Raw genomic sequence first — 20254 nt, forward strand, 5'->3', positions numbered from 1 at the left:
CGGCTCGACATACGGGAAAGTATTTGCTCGCGACGAATCTATCTCTCGAAATGAACAATAATAGAATTCCGTCTTAGTGCCGAGCGCGCCAATCTTAAAGAGTTATACTCGAACTCGCGCATAGAGAGAAACAATTGAACAATTTTCTCACGTTCCAATAAGCTGGTAACGAATTACGACTACCATAATAATTGTATTCTTTGCAATATTACTTTCGTACATTGGGGCAGAGAAAAAGTACGTAAAAAAGAAAAGAAAAGGAAAAAGGAAAGAAAAAGGGCGGAAAATGGGAAGACTTTTCAAGCAAAGTAAGGAGTAAGGTGAAAGAAAAAAAAGAAAAAAACGAACGAATCCGTACATTGTTATACTTTATTATTATCACGGTGATTTTGAGCACCAGTAGAAGAATATTATTATCGATTAATTATTACGGGACGATTTTTCGTGCAACTTCTCTTCCTTCGCTTCTCTCCGATCGTAGCTTCTCTCCTAGAACGTAGCCACGCGCAACGTCCTTCTACGTAAAACTCCTTGGCGCATATTTCACCACGCATCGGACCACGTTCGTAAAAAAAAAAAATAGAAAAGATGGAAAAACAAAGATAAATGGAGATGGAAATAATGAGAGCACTTCGATCGAATATCTAAGTCAGGTGTCTCTCGAAAACTTTCACCCTAATTCCTCCTAGACGGCGAAGGCTTATCCCCCTTCTATGTTAATCCGAGCACGCGTGTTCCGATTTCCAGCGTGCGAGAAAACGCGTTGCCACTCGTAAAACGTGCATATGCTGTACAGTACGGTATATACGTACTTCATTTCTTTACTTCGTATCCTCAGTGAAAGTTTTCTTCCCCGGTGATCGAAAAAAATACCATCTCTCCTTCCCTTTTTCTTCGCCATCGAATTGGTAATTATTATTTTTTCGCGAGATGGAAACGTAATCACTTATTAGCTCAGAGATCCGATCCGATCCGATCTTAGTCGCAGCCAGATCTCGATCTAACGATCGGTTAAACCGAAGACAAACGAGCTCAAAATGTAAGCATTTAAAGAAAGAAGCCGTCGAGATAGGCCGAAAAAAGGCACATTGAGAAGCGAGAAATCCAAATATCAATGTCAAAAACAAATCGACGATAGATTAAACTTGTAGCGGTAGAAGAGGAATTATGTGCGATCGTGTCGAAGCGTTATGACGGGAAATAAATTCTAGTTCGGCGCGTATTTGCTTTTTTGTGTTCTAAAAAATTATCCTAGAACGCCCGCCAGCGGCCCGTCTCCTTCCACAAAGTTAAGCCGTAATAAAGTTTATATAGCCTAGCACGATATATGTACGTCGTATATTTTTATGTCGAAATCGCGAATAAATCAGTCACTTCCATTGGCGGGCTAACATCGATGCTCGGACCGTGTAACGTCACGATTTTCTTCCAGCAAAGGATGGCGCGTATCGCGACCATCTTGGTGCCATATAAATGCAGATAAAAAAAAAAAAAAAAAAAGAAAAAAAATAATAAACGACTAGTCGAGATGATATCTTTGGATGCGCATAAAAATCAGGCGAAGCGTTACGGAAAAAGGAGAAGCATGAAATTTCATGCGGTGACCGCGTTCCGGTAGCTATTGCATTTCTGTTGCTGGAAAACTCCTAAGAATGTACGAGTATGGGCTCGGACGGCACTCCACGAGGCACTCTTCGACGTATACATGTTTTTTTCTTTTTTGTTTTCATATTAAATGTATAAAAAGAAATGTATAAGAAATGTATAAAATGTATAAGCCTCGTCGAGCTTAGCCAGTGAACCGAATATCCTTAACGCAGAAATAAATTTAATCGAAGTTATTATTAAATCTAATCTAAAAATGTAAAATCTGATCGAACCCGACTAAACGCCTTTAACGTCCATCCGCACTTAATTTAAATGAAAATTATCTCCCATCCGGCTAATTATCCTCTTAAACGCGTCCTTTAAAACATTTAATTACGCTCGAAACATTACTTTCCACACTTATTTACCCAGTCAACCCCACTTACCCTCGAAATACGTTTTCATTTGATCTTTTTGCCGTATTCCCCTAACCCGTAAAGGTTCCGCTCTACATATAAACGAACGGAAACGTTCTTTCTTTAATACATATGCATTTACGTACGTATCCACACTCGCACATAATATATAGCAACGTCCACTCGCGCATATACTTGCCATTAAAGCCCAATAAAAATGCATATTGCCGCAGTGCGGCGTGTAGACTCGGTAAAGTAATTTCACCATCGTTCGAACCGCGCTTGATTATAGGCTTTTGCACGTACAGAAGACATCGATCTCTCATACAGAGCTATCCATGGTATCGCCTTCTTAGAAATATTACTCTTCAATATTAATAATTTGCCAATAAAAATGACGGACGTAAAAGATAGGTAAGTAAGTAACTGAGTAAGTAAGTACCTATATATTTCCTTTGGTTTCGATTCTTTCGAGAAAAATTGTCTTTTTTAATAAATTCAAAGGACCAACGTGACTTTTCTTGATTCGCCGTTGTATACGGAGTATCGATGCATTTATGCTACATCATTATCAGATATTATTAACTTGGATAGATATATTTGATAATCAAATTTAATAGAAATAATTGTAAAATTACCTCTGATATTGTGGATTTATTGGAAACAGAAAATGAGGAACGGCAATTAAGCGATCGACAAAAGACTTATTACCGTATTGAACATAACTACCACCGGTCTGTCTTTCTCGTGTCATTAAACGTTGCTGGCGAAACTGCAAGTGGTCATGCGACTACCGGTATTATCCGCGCTTCGTTCAAGTAACAAACTCCGTTTAACCGTGGCTGGCTAACGAAAATATCTCTTTTCGCCGCTATCGATTGAAGTAAATTTTACCATAGGAGGGGAAAGGGTCGAAGGAAGAAAAAAATATTGACCGAGGCTCGTATCGTAAGAACGGGTCACACATTCTCCTTTGCGCACACTCGAACGACCGGAACGTTCTCCGAAAGAGTGTCGAGCATTGCAATTCGTCTCGCACGAGCGCTCGCGCGATTTTCGAGTCTTTCCAGAGCGGGAAGTAGTTGTGGAGAAACGGAGGGAGAGAGAGAGAGAGAGAGAGAGAGAGGGGGGGGGGAGGGAGGGAGGGAGAAAGACTCGAATCGCGCGCACAGCTGGACACATAAGTCGTTTCTATCTTTTCCTTTTAATCCTTTCCTACGTCTTACTACTCTCAGACGTAGGATATTAAATAGGGGTCTCTGATCAAACACTTTCACTAGCGTACGACAATAGTTTGCACCTTTGAATATCGCTCTCGCTACCGGCCAAATAATCGAGTATAAATTCAGATTTAATCTTCTTCTGAAATTGAAGCCAATGCGATAACTGACATTTACCGGCAATCCAAATTGACATCATCTTGCCCCTCCTTTTGCTCGTTTATTCGTGCTGAGATAAGTATCATCGTTTATAAGCCAATCGAACGAACGTGAAGTCATGAATGAACTAAAGTAGACGCTAACGACGAGCGGAACGATCGCTGACAGAAAATCGATTCAAAAGGGGGATTCTCTGTCTCTCTCTTCCGTTTACTTTTCTACGAGCTCACTTGGAAGTAAAAGCATAGTTTATAATTTAATCCTCGTGACAGTGTTAGCTAGTGCAAGGCTATACGGAGAACGGACGTCGATCGCGTCCGTGACGCAACAGGATCGTGCTACGGCAAAATTCAATCGCTACGTATTAGCTAATTACGATGCAGCGAGTAACATTGTATGCAAATGCACTTTTCTCAAGTCGCAAAATAATCGATGAACACAAAATAGAATTCATAAAAGAAAAGAAGGTTCCTCCTATCAGAGGGAACTCTACATCTCCGTCCCTCTTTCCCGATAAGAGACCCTGTCATCGAGTCGATCGAGCAATTTTCAAGAAACTCATATATATATATATATATATATATATATATATATATATATATATACGCCCATATACGAAATACTCCCGAGTGTCCAAGAGAAAGTTGGTGGTTAAAGAAATGTCGAAACAATACACGCATATCCTTCTTCCAGTCGATTTAACCTAAAAGCAAGCAAGATAATGGTTAACGAGGTAACATCGGCAGGAGGACTGAGGCAAAGGATGAGGTAAACGCGGCGAGTAACAAAGCGGCTAACGAAATACCGGAGATACCACGATCGATCGTTCGGTAGCATCGTCCGTTTGGTGGAGGAGGAGTAATTGGTGATCGCGCTCTCACGCTCTTCCCACAAAGCCAGTCTTAGTCGACCGTTGTCTCCATCCGGCCAAACTATATCCAACCAATGCGAGCCAGTTGGATTATCCGATTCTCCACTCGTCTTTCGTTCTACTCTCATCTCTTTTGTTCCGATCTTTAATTTATCTCAGAGCGTTGGATGTGTAGCACGTTACTACCATCATCATCGTGCGTCCTTGCCCAACAAAAGCCAGAGCAACGATTTATTGCACACCTTGCACGTTGACTTTCTGACGAAACACTTGCTGATCGGATCTCGCGTGACAATCTCGCGCGCCTTAGAATCCGCCTCCTCCTGTGTGCGTGCTCGTTCTCTCTCTCTCTCTCTCTCTCCCCCCTGGTCCTCCATATACCTTTCTCTATCGTCGGCTTGCATACTCCTTCCACACCAGCTCGATCCGAGTAATCTCTGTCGTATTATATAATTATCGTGTCCTTAGAACGCCGAGAGGAATTCCATGAGAGCGCTCGTTCGGCCATGGATGCTGTGAAAATTCTTACAATTAGAATTCACTGCCTCGCACCTCTTCTAATTTCAACTCCACGTTCAACGAAAGCATTCTCCACTTTTCATTCTTCCTAATACTATAATATTATTTATCTCTAATTTAGATCTTCAGTCCAGATCCACTTTGATATTTTTTACGGTAAGATAATAAATTTGCATAGAGATAGGACACCGACTATCGTAAATAATGGCCAACCGTGTAATTGGTATTACCCGGAGAAAAAAGGAAAGATAAAGCGCGCGCGATCATGTTGATCTTTTTGAAGCTATATCTAGCGAAATAGAGCGGGAGCAATATTTCATTTCGTGAAACTTTCACCGAAAATCTCGCTCTCTTTGCGTCCGCGTTCTTTCACGGTCACAGACACGTGCATAATCGTTGGGATGTGACGGTGAGATTTCTTCGATGTAAGAAAGGGAAGGAGAAAGAAGGTTTGACAAAATCACGATCGTCCTAGATTTTTGTTCTGTTTTCGCCTTAGCATAATTTTCTCGTAAAAACTCGAGATAAAGAAAATGAGATAAAAGAGTGTAAACGATACGATTTCAGGTTGGACCGTATCTATCGTCACTGGATCAGACATTTTTTACGATCGCGAATGTTACCCGCCCGACTAGCTTTACACGTTTCTCCCATTCCCTGTTATTTATGATATTCCTTCCTCCTCCAATCCTTCCTTTCGATTACGATATCGAACGCAAGTTGCGCAAGACGAGCGTGCGAATTCGCCGTTCGACGAACGTTTTATCCGTCTTCTCGTCGACTATTTCTAATATATAGTAGTAGCGGTAAGAAAGATGGTAAGAAATTTATCGAACGAGTGGGATCGGTTTACCGTGGTCGCATAAGCATCGTTCTCGCATTCTATACGCGAGAATTAAATCCTACGAATTAATGATGGGATTAACGATACCATCGCGTACAACTCTCGGCGCGTAAAGGATTCGTAACACACGTACGAATACAGCGTCCGTACGTCCGTCATACAGCGCGTCGCCGTTCAATCTTTCTTTTCTTTCGTATATCGATTGTGAGCCAAACACATTGTATATTCACCAACCTATAATTGATTCTTGATTACGCCGGCGTAATCGAAGAAAGGTAGAACTAGTGCCATAGAGATCCTTTCTTCTTATCTCCCTTTCTCTAATTCCATCTATTCTATCCTTTATTATTTTTTCTTTCTTTTTCTCAATACTTTGTCAAATCCCTGCATAAGGTAGCGCGCCGCCGACAGAATATCCAACTCTTGGAAAATCTAATCTGGTCTCTCTTTTTCGCGTTCGTTGGAACATCCGTGTTTATTATTATGCGTTTTTCATGCGTCGCAGTTGATTTCGCATACGCGAAAGTTACGTAGAATTGTATCTTACCGAGTGAAAATACACCATTTCGATTTAACGAGACTCATTGCTGTAACGATCTATCATCGCTATAATGCCGCTCTGACATTAATTATCGAATGGTTATGCGAGAATAGTCGTCTATCACTCGCGATATCCCTTTTATTCATAACCAGTTGCGCATCGGTCGCGATGGGGCCATAAGTTTTAATCTTTCGAGGTGAAAGGTGTTTCCTGGAAAATACGTTTAAGGAAAGGGATCTGGAGCAATTCGAGGAAAGAGTACATCTCGAGGCCGCATATCCGCGTGTTCGAAAAGAAAGCGTTCGTTCTTAAACGAACGATCGTGTAAAAAAGAAGGGAAGGAAAGAAAATAAAACAACGAGAAAAAGAAAAGATCCAGAAAAATAGGAACGACTTTACTTTATTTTCTCCTAATTGTGAGTATTCTCAAAATGTTAATTCGAAGGCTTTTCGATTTACTAGAAGTAAGAAAAACTGCTGCATGAATTGAACGTACGAGCTATCCATCGGTGCTTGTGAGATGGAAAAATAATTTTGAAAGGAAAATAAACGAGTGAAAGTGGCACGTTTTCAGAAAGAAGAAAGAAAGCAAAGAAAAAGAACATCGGCAATCCTTGGCAGATCCATTGGCGTGTTTGCGAGACAAGAGATTTCTAAAGTGACAGATATCTAGGAACGTATACTTCCTCGTTCGTTACGTTTGCGAGATAGATCTCATCTAGGCGTGTAAGCGCGGCATAATGTTTATTAAAAGGCTCCTTACAAGAGTCAACCATCGCATGGGCGTTGGACGAAGAAGAATGGAATAGATTCTCCTCCGAGCGTTCACTCCTTCGTAACGAATCAACAATAGTAAGTAAGTAAATAAATACTTACTACGTAGGTCGTAACAAGCCGGCTCTTATCGCGCATTTACATATTGATTATGATTGAAAAAATAATAGTATCCCTGTTTGTTTACATTCAAATCGCTTTGAATCGCCTTTTTCACACTGGATGTTTCGAAGATTCCTGATTTATGCGCGAATGATTATAATTTTATGCATAATAAAATACATATAGTATTACCATACTATACCGTTATTCGAAATCAGGAAAACCCCGTATGGGGCTTTCGAAGAAGCGTTCACGAAGCAAATCGATCGGTGATGATAATTATAGAGAAAAGAAAAATGAACAAACAAAAAAATAACAAAAATAAGAAAGAAAAAAGCTCGGTGTAACGACTTTCCACAACAGAGCGCTATTACAATTTATTTATCGTACGGGTCAAGTATCTAGCTGGTCAAATATCGTTCTGACACCGAGCCATCTTATATCGAGATAATATTTCTCCGGAAATTCGTCTTACTCGAGTTGCATGGCTACCAATGTACGATTATCAAATTAATTAAAGCAAATAAAGGAAATATCTATCTAAGAATTATTTAACAATTAGAGATCGATTGTACGTAACAATGACGAAATACTTGAACTGAGAAGAAAAAGAAGGGGGAAAAAACTTTTGAAAGGTAGAGAGAGAGAGAGAAACTCGTGACCATTGTTATTCCAAGTTCCTTTCGCAAAGGTTAGCAATGACGTTGCCGTTTGAATTAGACGCTCGTAAGCGTAACGGTCTGGATGCCTTGTCTCATAGTCGCCTTTCGCTATCTTACCGTGTTTTATCGTTTCATGATTTATTATCGTAACGCTCGGAGCGCTCAATGTCGCCCTTTCGGAGTATAAAACTAGTATTCGCCATTTTAAATAGCTTCTTAACGCAAGTGTCCCGAACCGAACAATCGTTTCGCTCGTGTATTCATTAGAACGTGAACCAAATACCGCACTCGATATCTACCTGGCAAAGCGACTACTAGTAAATGTTGTTAAATGTTGTCAATCTTTGCGTCTGGTCGATCGATTTTGTCGACTTTCGTTTATCCGATCGACCGTCGAACTGTCTTTTCGTCGACAATGTTCGTCGACGGTTATCTTGGAACTAAATCTCTTGTTTAACGATCACGCACGGTCCTTGTATTCCATACTTTCGAACGAATGTTAAAAGGTAAAAAAGACTAAGAAATAAAGTAACGGGTAAGAAAAGAAGTTATTCGGTACGTGTATATTAAAATACAAAGAATCAACTCAGCGATATGGTCATTAAACTTTGTTTGCTCCTTACATGCGTTATGTCACAATGTCTTATGTTAACGAAAAAGTAATCGCTCTATTCTTACTATTACTCTTTCCGCGAAGGCATTAGACCGGCAATGCAACAGGCAATCATTTTTTGTCACTTCTTTTACACGAACCGTAACGATCTAATAGCCGTCGTCGAGAATTCGACGAATTTAAAAAATTAGCGGTTTATTAAAACAAGTACGAAGTCGTTCTAGAATTCTACCTATTGGACCTGGAACGGACATGTATTATTTCAACTCGAATAACGTGATTGGTGACTAAATACCGGGAGCGGGAGCGGGAGAGAGAGAGAGAGAGAGAGAGAGAGAGAGAGGAAAAGGGAATATGCGCCGTAAATATATCATCCCGACTCGATATTCTCAAGGAACTTTTTTTCGAGTATTCTCAGAACGAAGAATAGTTGAAATTCTAGAGACTCTCCGTGATTTGGCTTTAATTATGACTGTCCATTGTCCGACACATGTTTAAAATAGTTCGCGCCGGTGAAATTCTTTAGGTTCGTTTTACAACTCTTATGGAAAGCTTAGACCTAGCGAGAAAAGTGAAGTCGACCGAACAACGGCTGATCTATTATTGAATCAAACTAAATTTCCATAGGAAAGCAATCGTCTCTTGGCCCGTCAATGGTTGCTGGCAGACGAACCCAGACTATCCCAGATGGATATGATTCGCACGTATTTATGCGAGTCTCGCAAGGTAGCGTCGTATGGAATACCAGTTCGGCTGACTGCATAAATACGAAATTCCATATGACTTGCTCATTGTCGATCTCATTTAGCAACTGACTGCATTTCTTTATGCACCTGACAATTCCGCGTGCACCATCTTCACCTTCTATCATTTACTTAAGTGTACTTCTTGTATTCTTTCGATAATATGCTGCAATTAACTAATATAATTTCAATAAAATTTCGATCGAACTAACGATTATTAAATGTTAAAAGTTTAATAGAACCAAACATATCGTTCCAAGGGGAACGATCTTTTCCGGAACTGGTCTAATAAGATCGTTAAAAATCTCTGGAGGATAGTCACGATGTCGTCCGACTGCGATTTATGTTACAAGGGGAAATCTTCGTGTCATGAGCCAATGTAAGAACGTTGGTTACGCGTGCGTTTTGGTATGCCGTTGGCAATATTCCTACGAGATCTAGGTTTGACAATAAGATTCGACGTTTCTACGAAAGTACATTATAGATCGTACACTTACGTTAGTACGTAACTTTAGACATACGATGAAATAGCAAAAGATTCACCAGGAACTAACGAATAAAATCCTTTGGTACGTCGACTTGTTAACATGATCGTTTTGATCTAATCTCTAATTATTCGAAACTAACATATACGATAGATAGTAATAGATAATATTTATATTGCATTTCTAGTCCATCGCCGGTTAAGAAATGTAGCGAAAGGAATTTCGTCATATCTTAACATTTCCTATTCCAAGGTATAAGTAATTAATAGTTACAGCATACGCGTGGTGCGCGTGGCATTTGAAAACTGGCTTTTAAAGACATTATTTCGTAGGGAATAATTTGTATGAAAATATCAACTTGCTGCACTAATTTGAACCCTGCGAAAGAAAAAACAAAAAAGGAGAAAATACGATTATCTCTTTTTATTAGCAAAAATAAAAAATAAAAAGATTAATTTAGAATAATACGATGATTAGTAGACATCTACTGAAGGTGTCAAAGTTCGAAACATCGATAGAGAGAGTATAACTCTCGATTCTATCGCGAGTAAATATTTTAGTATTGTATAGAAATTGTCCGCTCATTTCGACAGTTATGTTTACGTTGTCTGCTTCCAATTATGGTACGTTCGTTTTTGTCCGATATAGAAAGAAATAAAATATGGTACACATACTCGGCCGTACTTGCAATTATTTTCGCATTAGCGGCAAATACAATTAATATTTATTCCTCTATAATACGTATACGCAAGTAACGTAAGGAACGATTACAGCGGTCGACTATAGAGTTTCTCAAAATATTATTAAAATTTAGATTAGAGATTTGAATAGGGTGCTGAATTTAAGAGAAATTGTCTTAAATAACTCGAGTTATTTTAATTAAAAATCGAACCGATTATCGAGATAATCGTTAAATATATCGTTTTCATGACTGCTTCATTATAATTGCATAATAACAACGATGTTTCATTCATGATTAGGTTGGCAATAATTTAGAATTATTACTACTTATACAACATATCTACCCACCTCTTTTATATCGACTAGCCTTCTGCAGTATATAAAAGTAAGTAAATATTATATCTACTTGAAACGTCACACACACACACACACACACACACACACACATATATATATATATATATATACATGCATACATACATATGTATGTATGTACCTGCATTTCTTCTTTTTCATATCTTAATTTTAATATTATAAATATAAATATTGAAATACGATCGCCTTAGAGTCCATAAAAAATACATATCGTAATATATTATTTTCCAAGATTCCAGTAGGAGTGATCCTTGTTAGCACAATAAGTTTATGCGGCGTACATTGTTGCATAATGTTGTACGTACTCGTTGAACACTCGAATCAATGATATGTAAATAGATCGGCACATTTTTCGTTTCATTCAGCGACTTTCACTGATATTCGTTCCTCCGCTCGGCCGCGCTCTCGGTCTAACCGAACGACCATACGTTAGCCGCCACATTGCTATTGCCGTTACTCTTGTTGCTCGAGGAACCGAAGCCAAAGCCGAAAGCCGAAGCCGACGATGGCGTATAGACGAGACGGCGTGCCTATTTCTAATCGCTTCGAAAGTTATTTCGCTTTCTTCCTGCTATGTGCGTGCGCCTACTCCTCGGTTCTCTTTGCCCAAGATCCCAAAAGGAATCGCAATAAGAACGAGCGAACGAATATATCACGTCTATATTTCACGTTTTTAAAATTAAATGAAAATCGAATCATTATTGATGGCCCAGCTACAATTAGCAATTAATCAACCATTACGAGATGATCGCTTATAAGGAAGTCGCTTTAGAAGATTATATACTTTATTTTTTTTTCCCGTCACAATTTTTTCTCGATTTTACATCTTCTGTGTGAAGATGCGCATCTTATATCATTCCTTAGATATAATATATAATACTTTGTGATAATAAATATCGAGACTAATTTTTGGAGATGCGATAAATATAACATATATATATATATATATACATGTGTGTGTGTGTGTATGGAATTTGAATAAATAAGGATACAGTGTTGCTTGGCGACGATAAATATTAATTAATTCTCACGAAACACGTTTAATTTGAATTGCAAAAAAACCGACATGATATTTATTAAATAGGCTGTACGCGTATTCGTTAAATATGCGCATTCACTAAATATGCGCTATTTAACGGGCAAATGTTTTCAATTATCTAGATATGTTATCTCAAAAATGTAATCGTTCGTCCTTGGAGAAGGTGAGCACTCGAGATGAGAAATAAATGATTTGACGAATTTGTTCGATGGTAGAGAGAATTCTCGAGAGAATTAATCGAAATCGGTTTCTCTTAAATAATTACACTTTACTTGACTCCTCGTCAAACTGACATTTTTGCGGAACAATTACCTTTTTCGATCCGTCGATCGATCCCTTCTCGTTACGTCACGAGGTCAGATTAATGCCGTCGACCCATTGTCTCGCAAATCTCTCTTTCTCTCACTTATCCCGAATGCCTTGGCAGATGCAAATATTACGGAGCGATTCTTTTACGGCGTGACATCTTTTCTCGGGACAAGTATGACACGAATCATACTTGACGCTTCGCGATAAGGCGTGAAAAATTTCTTACTCGAAGCTGAGCAACGTGAGACACACCCATTTAGGATTCGAGACTCAAAGGGAAAGTGCGCTCTTCAATTTAGGACGTCGTCTCGATTTCAAAGGGCGGACGATTGAATCATCAAGAATATTTATAACGATACGAGACGTAAACGTTAATCGAGATCTCAACTTATACCCACACAAATACGCTATACGGGTAATGTAAATATGTGCTTCTTGAGTATTTACTTGTTGCATAGAAAGTAAAAGAAACTTATCGCAATACCTAAGCTATTCATAGTATCAAATAATTGCGTTTCTTTTTAGATCTAATCGAGATTATAATTCAAAATATATTATAGTAATTATATCTTTGTACTATCTGTGCGAAGCTTAAATTGTGATACGGTAGATGTACGAAATAATTACGCTTCTATAAGAGAATTAATTAATTAATTAGTCGACGATATACTATCCATCTTTACTTGCACTTACATACGTACAAATACGTACGTACGTGTTCATAAACCACGGCAATTACATCATAATTATCTAGCCATTTCTATATTTTGCCTTTTACTTAGATATGTTCACGGACACGTTGATCCTTCACGGAAAATTTCACGTATAGTTTTATACAAATAGCTGGATCGACGAGTGGCCGGACGACAATAGTCGTTCTAAACGCGCGTCAAATATTTTTTCAACGGGGAAAAAGAAATGGACAAATATACGGAGCGAGCGAGCGAGCGAGAGAGAGAGAGAGAGAGAGAGAGAGAGAGAGAGAGAGAGAGAGAGAGAAACGGAATGACAGAAACCTCTCATAGAGAGCAATACATTTTATACACGAACTATGTGTCCTTTCGGCTGTTAATCTTATTTTTTGCGTCTGGAAGGAACGATGTTTAAGACGTACGGCGTCTCTCAAGGGAGTGAAACTATCGAAACGAACCGGACCACAGTTACGATGTTGCTTTCCTTTTTAGAGCGACATATAGTCGCAAGGAATTTCTTTTTGGATGTGAAAGAGAAAAGATGCTGGTAACCGATTTTTTTCGGTTCGCCATTCTTTTTTCTGCTTTCACCGTACTATTTTACCAATTAGACATATTTACCTTTCATTATTACTATCACTATTTTCCTATAAACTTTATCCTTTTTTATCCTTCTTTCATTTGATTTTACTTGGCAGTATCATTGTATAAGTTACTTTCCTAATTTCATCCCATTATCTTTTCTAGTTAAAGTCCATTAATATATAATACTAGAGATCTAGCAATATAACATTTCTTTTCCTCTTTCTCTTTTTCAAAATCATTTTCTCGTTCTTCGAAATCTAGCTTCTTTCGAAATCTATAAGGATGTACTCTTTAACGAGGCAAACTTTCCCTCCTGGTACAAGTATCGGCAGTCGTTAATCGACAAGCAAGTTAATCGTGAAATGATGAGGACAAGAGGTAAAGAAAGATCTGATATTATTTAGACCTTAGCTAAAGGGTAAGAAAACAAAAGGACGAGAGAGAGAGAGAGAGAGAGTCCCTACATACATTGTACCCTTCGACTCGCGTATTCGTTAAATCTAAGCGACAACGATAATTTATAAACCATTTCCGCATTATTCGTTGCGAGCGCGGACGAAATTTATGGTCGCTATCCAATTTTCGATTAAAGGGATCTCGCGATATCGCTGCGAGTGTTGTTTTAATTTGGGACCACTTGTCTCGCGGCTACGTTTCGATCTGAACATGCGCAGGTACAATTGTAATCACGTTACAATCGCGTATTAAGCCAGTTTATGGATTGAAAAATTCAACCGTATGCGGAGCATTTGATGCTAAAACGAGATTAACGTCATATCGGTTGAAAAAGCCGGCACGTAATTCGTATAAATCGAAGAAAAATTATAATAAATCGAAGCGATCGTCCGATGAACTTGCAAATATAGGGGGACGAGGCGAACTCGATTGTTTTATGAATTTCGATTAATGAAATTTTCCGTTTACAAAGGACCATTAGGATCATGATGGACTAATGAGTTTATGCCATATTTGATTCGATAAAGCTTTTCATTTTAATTTATCATTATTTTAATTTATCATTATGGCAATAACGAATGTTAGTAAAAAATATAGAAACGAATTCATTCAGATGCATCTTTGTACTCGAAAGGAGGTTAGAAGTGATAAAAAAATAACGAAACTCTTCGAGTTTACTTTAACGGAGTTACGCCTTTCCAAAATCTAACCCTTTTTGCAAGAACTTTCCTAAAATCGAAAGTGACCCGATTCTCAAGTCCTGGTAGAAACGCGTGTTAGAAGTTTACCGTCGAGATATTTCGTTATGGCAAAGGATCGAATATCAGGTCATACGTCAATGAGAATTATCAGAAGGCTCTGGATATTCTCTCTATTCTAGAATGAAGCAAAAAATTCAAAAGGCAAATGAGAACAGCCGCTCCTTGATCCTTCTCTTTCTTTCTCTTCCTCTCTAGTAGTATCCTCCGCCTCCGAATCGGATAGCCTGCGCCGTTCTCCGTCGAAAAGAGTGTAAAAAAGAAAAAGAAAAAGAAAAAGAAAAAGAAAAAAAAGACGCGCCTAAGTTTCTCTCGGTCTTCCTTTCGGCGTCCTGGAAAAAAAATCAAGATTATCGTCGGTCGTAGATCTGAATCAACGAACTTAAACAATTACATTATCGCACGCACCGTATCGGGCTGTATGATCTTTCTTTAACCAGCCCCCGTGTCCCATTTAGGTGTATCATCGAGACAATGTACACAGCGGCCACCTGAATTGAAGTCCGGCTCGAGACAAGTGCCGAGCTATTAATCAAAACTGGATAGTCCAAAGGCGAGCTCGTGGACCATCGAACGACAACGTTTCTTTTTTTCGCAGAATATTTATCGCCTTTTATCGCGTATAAATCCTTACGCCTGCGCGTTCACTCTAATCAAATTGTTACCGACGTAATTGTTGTCTGGAAAACGATTCTCTTTGCTAATTAATATCAATAGATTATTTCGACACGACGATTGAAATAGGGCACATTTGGACATGGTACTCGTCGCGTCTCTAAAGAAAACATCGATTTTACACTTAATACGTGCCACCTAGAGAACGGCGTTGGTTCCGTTCTTTTTTTTCCAATCTTTTATCATTACTCTCGGTTTCGTTTCGTTTTGTTTCCCGAGCGTGAACAATTGCCGACGTTTATTTACTCTTTTATTTTTTTATTTTCTTCTTTTTTCTCTTTTTTCTCTTTTTTCTCTTATTTCTTTTTGTTTTCGTTTCTTTCATTTTTATGCACCTTTCCTTGGCACCTTCCACGTAGCCACGTAGCAAAATTTAAAGCGATTTCCACAGTGACGACGCCAGTTGCGTTCTCTATTTCTATGCAAACCGTTCACCGTACTCGCACCACGATCATAATGATCGAGATAATTGCGCGAATTCGCTCCGTATACATACACGTAATCGTTGCATAATGGTAACCTTCTCCAACGAAATACGCAACTAACCGTCCATTTCTTTGCGAACATTGCAACTATCTATACGATCATTTGCAATGACCTTTCTTCTTTCAGGTCTGAAGCTGTGAGCAAGAAAAGAACAAGTGAGGAAAATCGATTTGTTTAAAACGTCTTGGAAATATCCAAGACGTGTATTAACGCGAATCAGCAAATACATACTCTGCTCTCCTCCGATTTAACCAGAGAATCGGATCAGCACGAATCAAGTGCAAAGCGTAGTATCGAGAGCGATGACTAAGACGACAATAATAACATAACAACGAGACGTTCACTTAGCGATTAGTATCTCCATTAACGCCATGAGGCTAAGGAGAGGCCTTGGACAACGCTTCCAATTCGTCATTGTTTCGATGAAGCTCGCAGCTGGAGCATTCCGGTTTGATAGGAAAATTACACCGAGTTAGGCAAAATGCTCTCGTACCTCGAGAAGGAAGGCGAGAGCGCGTTGATCTTAAGGTCAACCTCGATATTATCGTTTTTCATAATTTCCCTTCAAATACCTACCTACTATATTATTTCGTGATGCGTACAAAATCTGATACGAGTACCGACCGTCCCACTTAATTGCTCGATTACTGTCTTAATGAAATGTATTAAACAAGAGAGTCTAAAAATATGTGCCGAGTCGGTTAAGTAAATATTTTCTCAAAGATAGCGTAAGAATATCATCAAAACTGATAAATATATACGTATAACGTATACGTATAAAACGTATCCGTTTACTCTTCTTTTTCTTTCGATAAATACTTTCGAAATGTATCGTCAGATGAAATAACATAATAAATTTGTTATGCAAGTATAAATGTCAATGATCGGGCTTGATAAAAGTTGAGAGAAAAACTACAAAACGCGAGACACATTCAAAACTTATCCCTTAGTTCGTTGCAATAGTCCGGAACGAACTCGCATTCCGTGTTGCGTCAATTTCAATTGGAACTTTTGGAGCGTTGTTTAAATGTTATGCGAGAGAGAGACTCGACTAAATCAGTTGCCATCGTTATGCGATTTAACATTGTTTAACATTCGTTCCTTTATCCTCGAACCATATACGTATTTTCCGACGAAGGAAGAAAGAAATATGCTTGGCCTTGGTGTGAATTCTTACTATTAGGCTCCTTCGACAACTATTTAAAAATCTTGATCTCGAACGCCAAAGTATTACAAAGATTATTCATATATATATATATATATATATATATATATATATATATATCGTTATTAACATTAATATCAGTTGAAATTATTAAATAAAGTTATTTTACTTTACCGCCGACAAGAAATTCAACAAGTTTCTATTTCTATCGAGATACTAATACCTCTAGACGAGTCCGATTAGACGAACGGCCACGGAGTTATACGGCCATCACGAGATATCGATGCGTGAAACGTTCTCTCTCGCATCTTCCGGGAATGATTAGGGAACGTTTCGCTTTGTCGTATCGCCTAACGTACAAGTTTTTAATTACAAACGCCTTCTTGGAAAAAGGAGAGTTAATTTTTTCAGATTTAAACGCACTCATTATTTTCATTATCCTAATAGGATGGGAGTCTAAAATTTCTCGAGTATGCGTTGTTACGAAGAAAAGGAGAAACCGATTTCATGTCCTGAGATCGGTACCGATCTAATACCAATTAATTACAGGCAAAACTGAAAGTTTTATGAAGAGGAGAAAGGAAGATAGATTCAGTAGTAGATGTATGATAAAGAAAAAAGATAAGAAAAAAGAAAGAAAAGAAGAATCCGCTTTGTAGTTGGCGTTTCACTGGCATCGTCGATACGAGAAAACACGCTTAAATTATGACGAGGCTTAGGAAGTCGCAGGAAATTCTAATCGCGTAGGCGGATCTTCAATTAAAAGAGTTACGGCGCATGAACGAAAGAGACTATTCGAAATTACTTGGCGAAGAATGAGCCGTTGTTCCGTTATAGTATACATTCCTCTCTATACCAGTATTGTTTCGGCTTTATCGATAAGATTTGATAAGATATCGCAATAAAATCCGGAAATTTTCCCTTTTACTATTTAATAATTCTTTTATTTATTATATTTTTTCGTTTGTGTTGCGTCTAGCCCCGAAACGATCTTTCTAGCCCCGGATAAGAGTTTCATTTTATTCATTCATGAATTAAACGAAGCTACTTTCGAAAACCATGAAAAATAAATATTGACGCGACTTTTATTTCATTTCGCTATCCATCAAGCGGACTTTGAATAAACATCTCTAAACATCTCCAATTATTTCCAAGGTTTCGAAGGTATTACGCAACGAGACGATTTTATTAATTTAACGTAACACCCGATAAAATACGTCATCTCGAAAGAAAGTACGGAAGACGCGCTAACGATTGACAATTAAAACGATATCCGACGTTCCTTACATCGTGAAATCTGCTATTAAGAACCATTACGGAAGAAGATAAATCGAACTTATCGTCCTTTGAATTTCCCGCTAATGAGACCGACACTGCGACAGCTTTCTCAAAGCTGAACGAGAAAGAAATTCGCGGAGAGGATTCTTGTAAAAACCTTTCCGCTGAGCGATGCGTCGCTCGATTGTTTCTCCATGTCATTGGAGAAAGAATCTTTAGATCACATTTTGAGAGGTGTTACACGTGAGGTTTTCCGCAAACTACGAAATCCATATCTAACGAAACTTGTGTTTCTTTCTTACGCAAGAAAACGTGCTCGCTCGCTCGAGAGAGAAAGAGAGAGAGAGCTGAAACAAGAAAGGATGCACGAGATAATACGACCGAATAAAATAGTTTTAGCACAAAAAGAACACTTTCACTAGTCGATTACGAACTATTTTCCTGGCGTTACTTTCAACTTGAATCAATTAATATCGACATTGCATCTTCGATTTGTTCACCATTGAAACAACTGTTATCGTAGAAATATTTGTTATATCTCGGATAAACAAAGTAATATAGATAATACTTCAAATCTTTTATACATGTCACGATTTCCACGATGTAAACGAACTACGTGGAAATCTATCTATCTATATGTATATATATATGTATATATATATATATATATATGTATATATATATATATGTATATATATATATATGTATATATATATATATATGTATATATATATATATATGTATATATATAATAACACACACACACACACACACACACAATGTTTTATAATTTCTATTCTTCCGTGTCTATCGCAATTACACTCTCGGATATCCAAACGCTCATTATCCATGAACTTTAAATCAAGTTCAAGGTACGTGTTAACTGCGTCACAGATATCACCAACAATCACAGCCATGGAGAACAGGAAAGTACGCGGAATGCAATCCAGAATTTATATAACGTCTTTCAGAGCAAGCTTACGATTAAATACGCTCGCAATTATTATATATTAACAGGTAGGTGCATTTTTCTTACGGTAGAACCAATTCAATTTGTACTCAATATCTTATATTTGGCGTTGTTAAAGTAGCGCAAACGAAATAAGCGAATAAAGCAACGTAAAAGTGAATTTGACAACATTTTCAACATTTCACGAGATAAAATATTCGCCATATTATGACTCTGCTTTTATACCGAACTTCGGTCAACATCATTATGTAGAATCTAGATCGTTCTTCCGAGATACATATGTTCCTACCTAAGTTACTGTTAAGTTACTTTACTACCTAAGTTGACTGTTAGAAAAAATAGATTATCCAAACTACTCGTGGAAACTTAGGTCACGTACTTGAATGAATAGATATATATAAGAGACTAAAAAGAGTTAAAAAAAAAAAAAAAGGAAACGTAGATCTGAAGTGAGCAAACGAATGCGGCAGTTGTCGACATGATTTAATCTTCTTGTTTACCTATTCTTTAGAATTCAAACAAGTATATTACCTTTTGCCGGAACATTAACGACCTTATTCCTGACAATGCTTCCGCGAACGACAACATGCACCTCTTTTTGGACAAGTTTTTCTTTATTATTACTCAAGATAATAAAGGTATGAAATTGGAATAGGAATAAATATCTCCTCGTTTTACGAAGAGATCCTTTCCTTGATAAATCCGTGGTGGCAATGCTAAAAGCGTCAGCTTGCAAAACTTGAAATTTATCTTTAGGATCAGCCGATTGTGCGCGATATCGAAGTTGCCAGTTGGCAGTATCTAATAATTATAATATACCGATCCATAAATAACATTTAGAGAGGTGGCCGACATTGGACAAATTTTCAATTCCTTATTAATCCAGAGTTATCGTTACTTATCGAATGCGGAAGAAAAGCAAAGAGTAAAAAGTAATACTTGCTACCCGATGATGACTTTCTCCACGGGCGATCGAAAATCATCAGATACATGTATGATTTATTTTTTTTCAATTCAATGCAATGCAATGCAATGCAATGCAAATGCAATTGCAATAAAAAAATGAACGAGAAGCATTCCACGATGTGATCGATAACAACACGTAGTATCCCATGCATCTAAATAATTTTATATTTCAAATAGTCAATCAATCCAACGTGATATGAAATAATACAAATGGACTCGAATCGCAATACTTGGGAGATCGATCGATGATTCGTATCCCAAAAAGTAAAAAGAGGCCGTAAAA

At 37.9% G+C, this 20254-nt stretch overlaps 1 long non-coding RNA gene across 2 annotated transcripts in view; it reads left to right on the forward strand.

Moving 5' to 3' along the window:
• Positions 1 to 20254, forward strand: part of LOC118443405 (uncharacterized) — a 51737-nt gene that overhangs the window by 7285 nt on the left and 24198 nt on the right. Inside the window, exon 1 of one of the 2 annotated variants that reach the window (XR_004838671.2) lies at positions 2260 to 2417. The exons of the other annotated variant lie outside the window; for it this stretch is intronic. This is a non-coding gene — a long non-coding RNA (uncharacterized LOC118443405). Of the gene's footprint in view, positions 1 to 2259; positions 2418 to 20254 lie in introns of those variants that run through there. 2 annotated transcript variants of the gene reach the window in all.

The sequence above is a fragment of the Vespa mandarinia genome, chromosome 7, assembly GCF_050613455.1.
Source record: "Vespa mandarinia isolate Hongniang chromosome 7, ASM5061345v1, whole genome shotgun sequence".
NCBI lineage: Eukaryota > Metazoa > Arthropoda > Insecta > Hymenoptera > Vespidae > Vespa > Vespa mandarinia.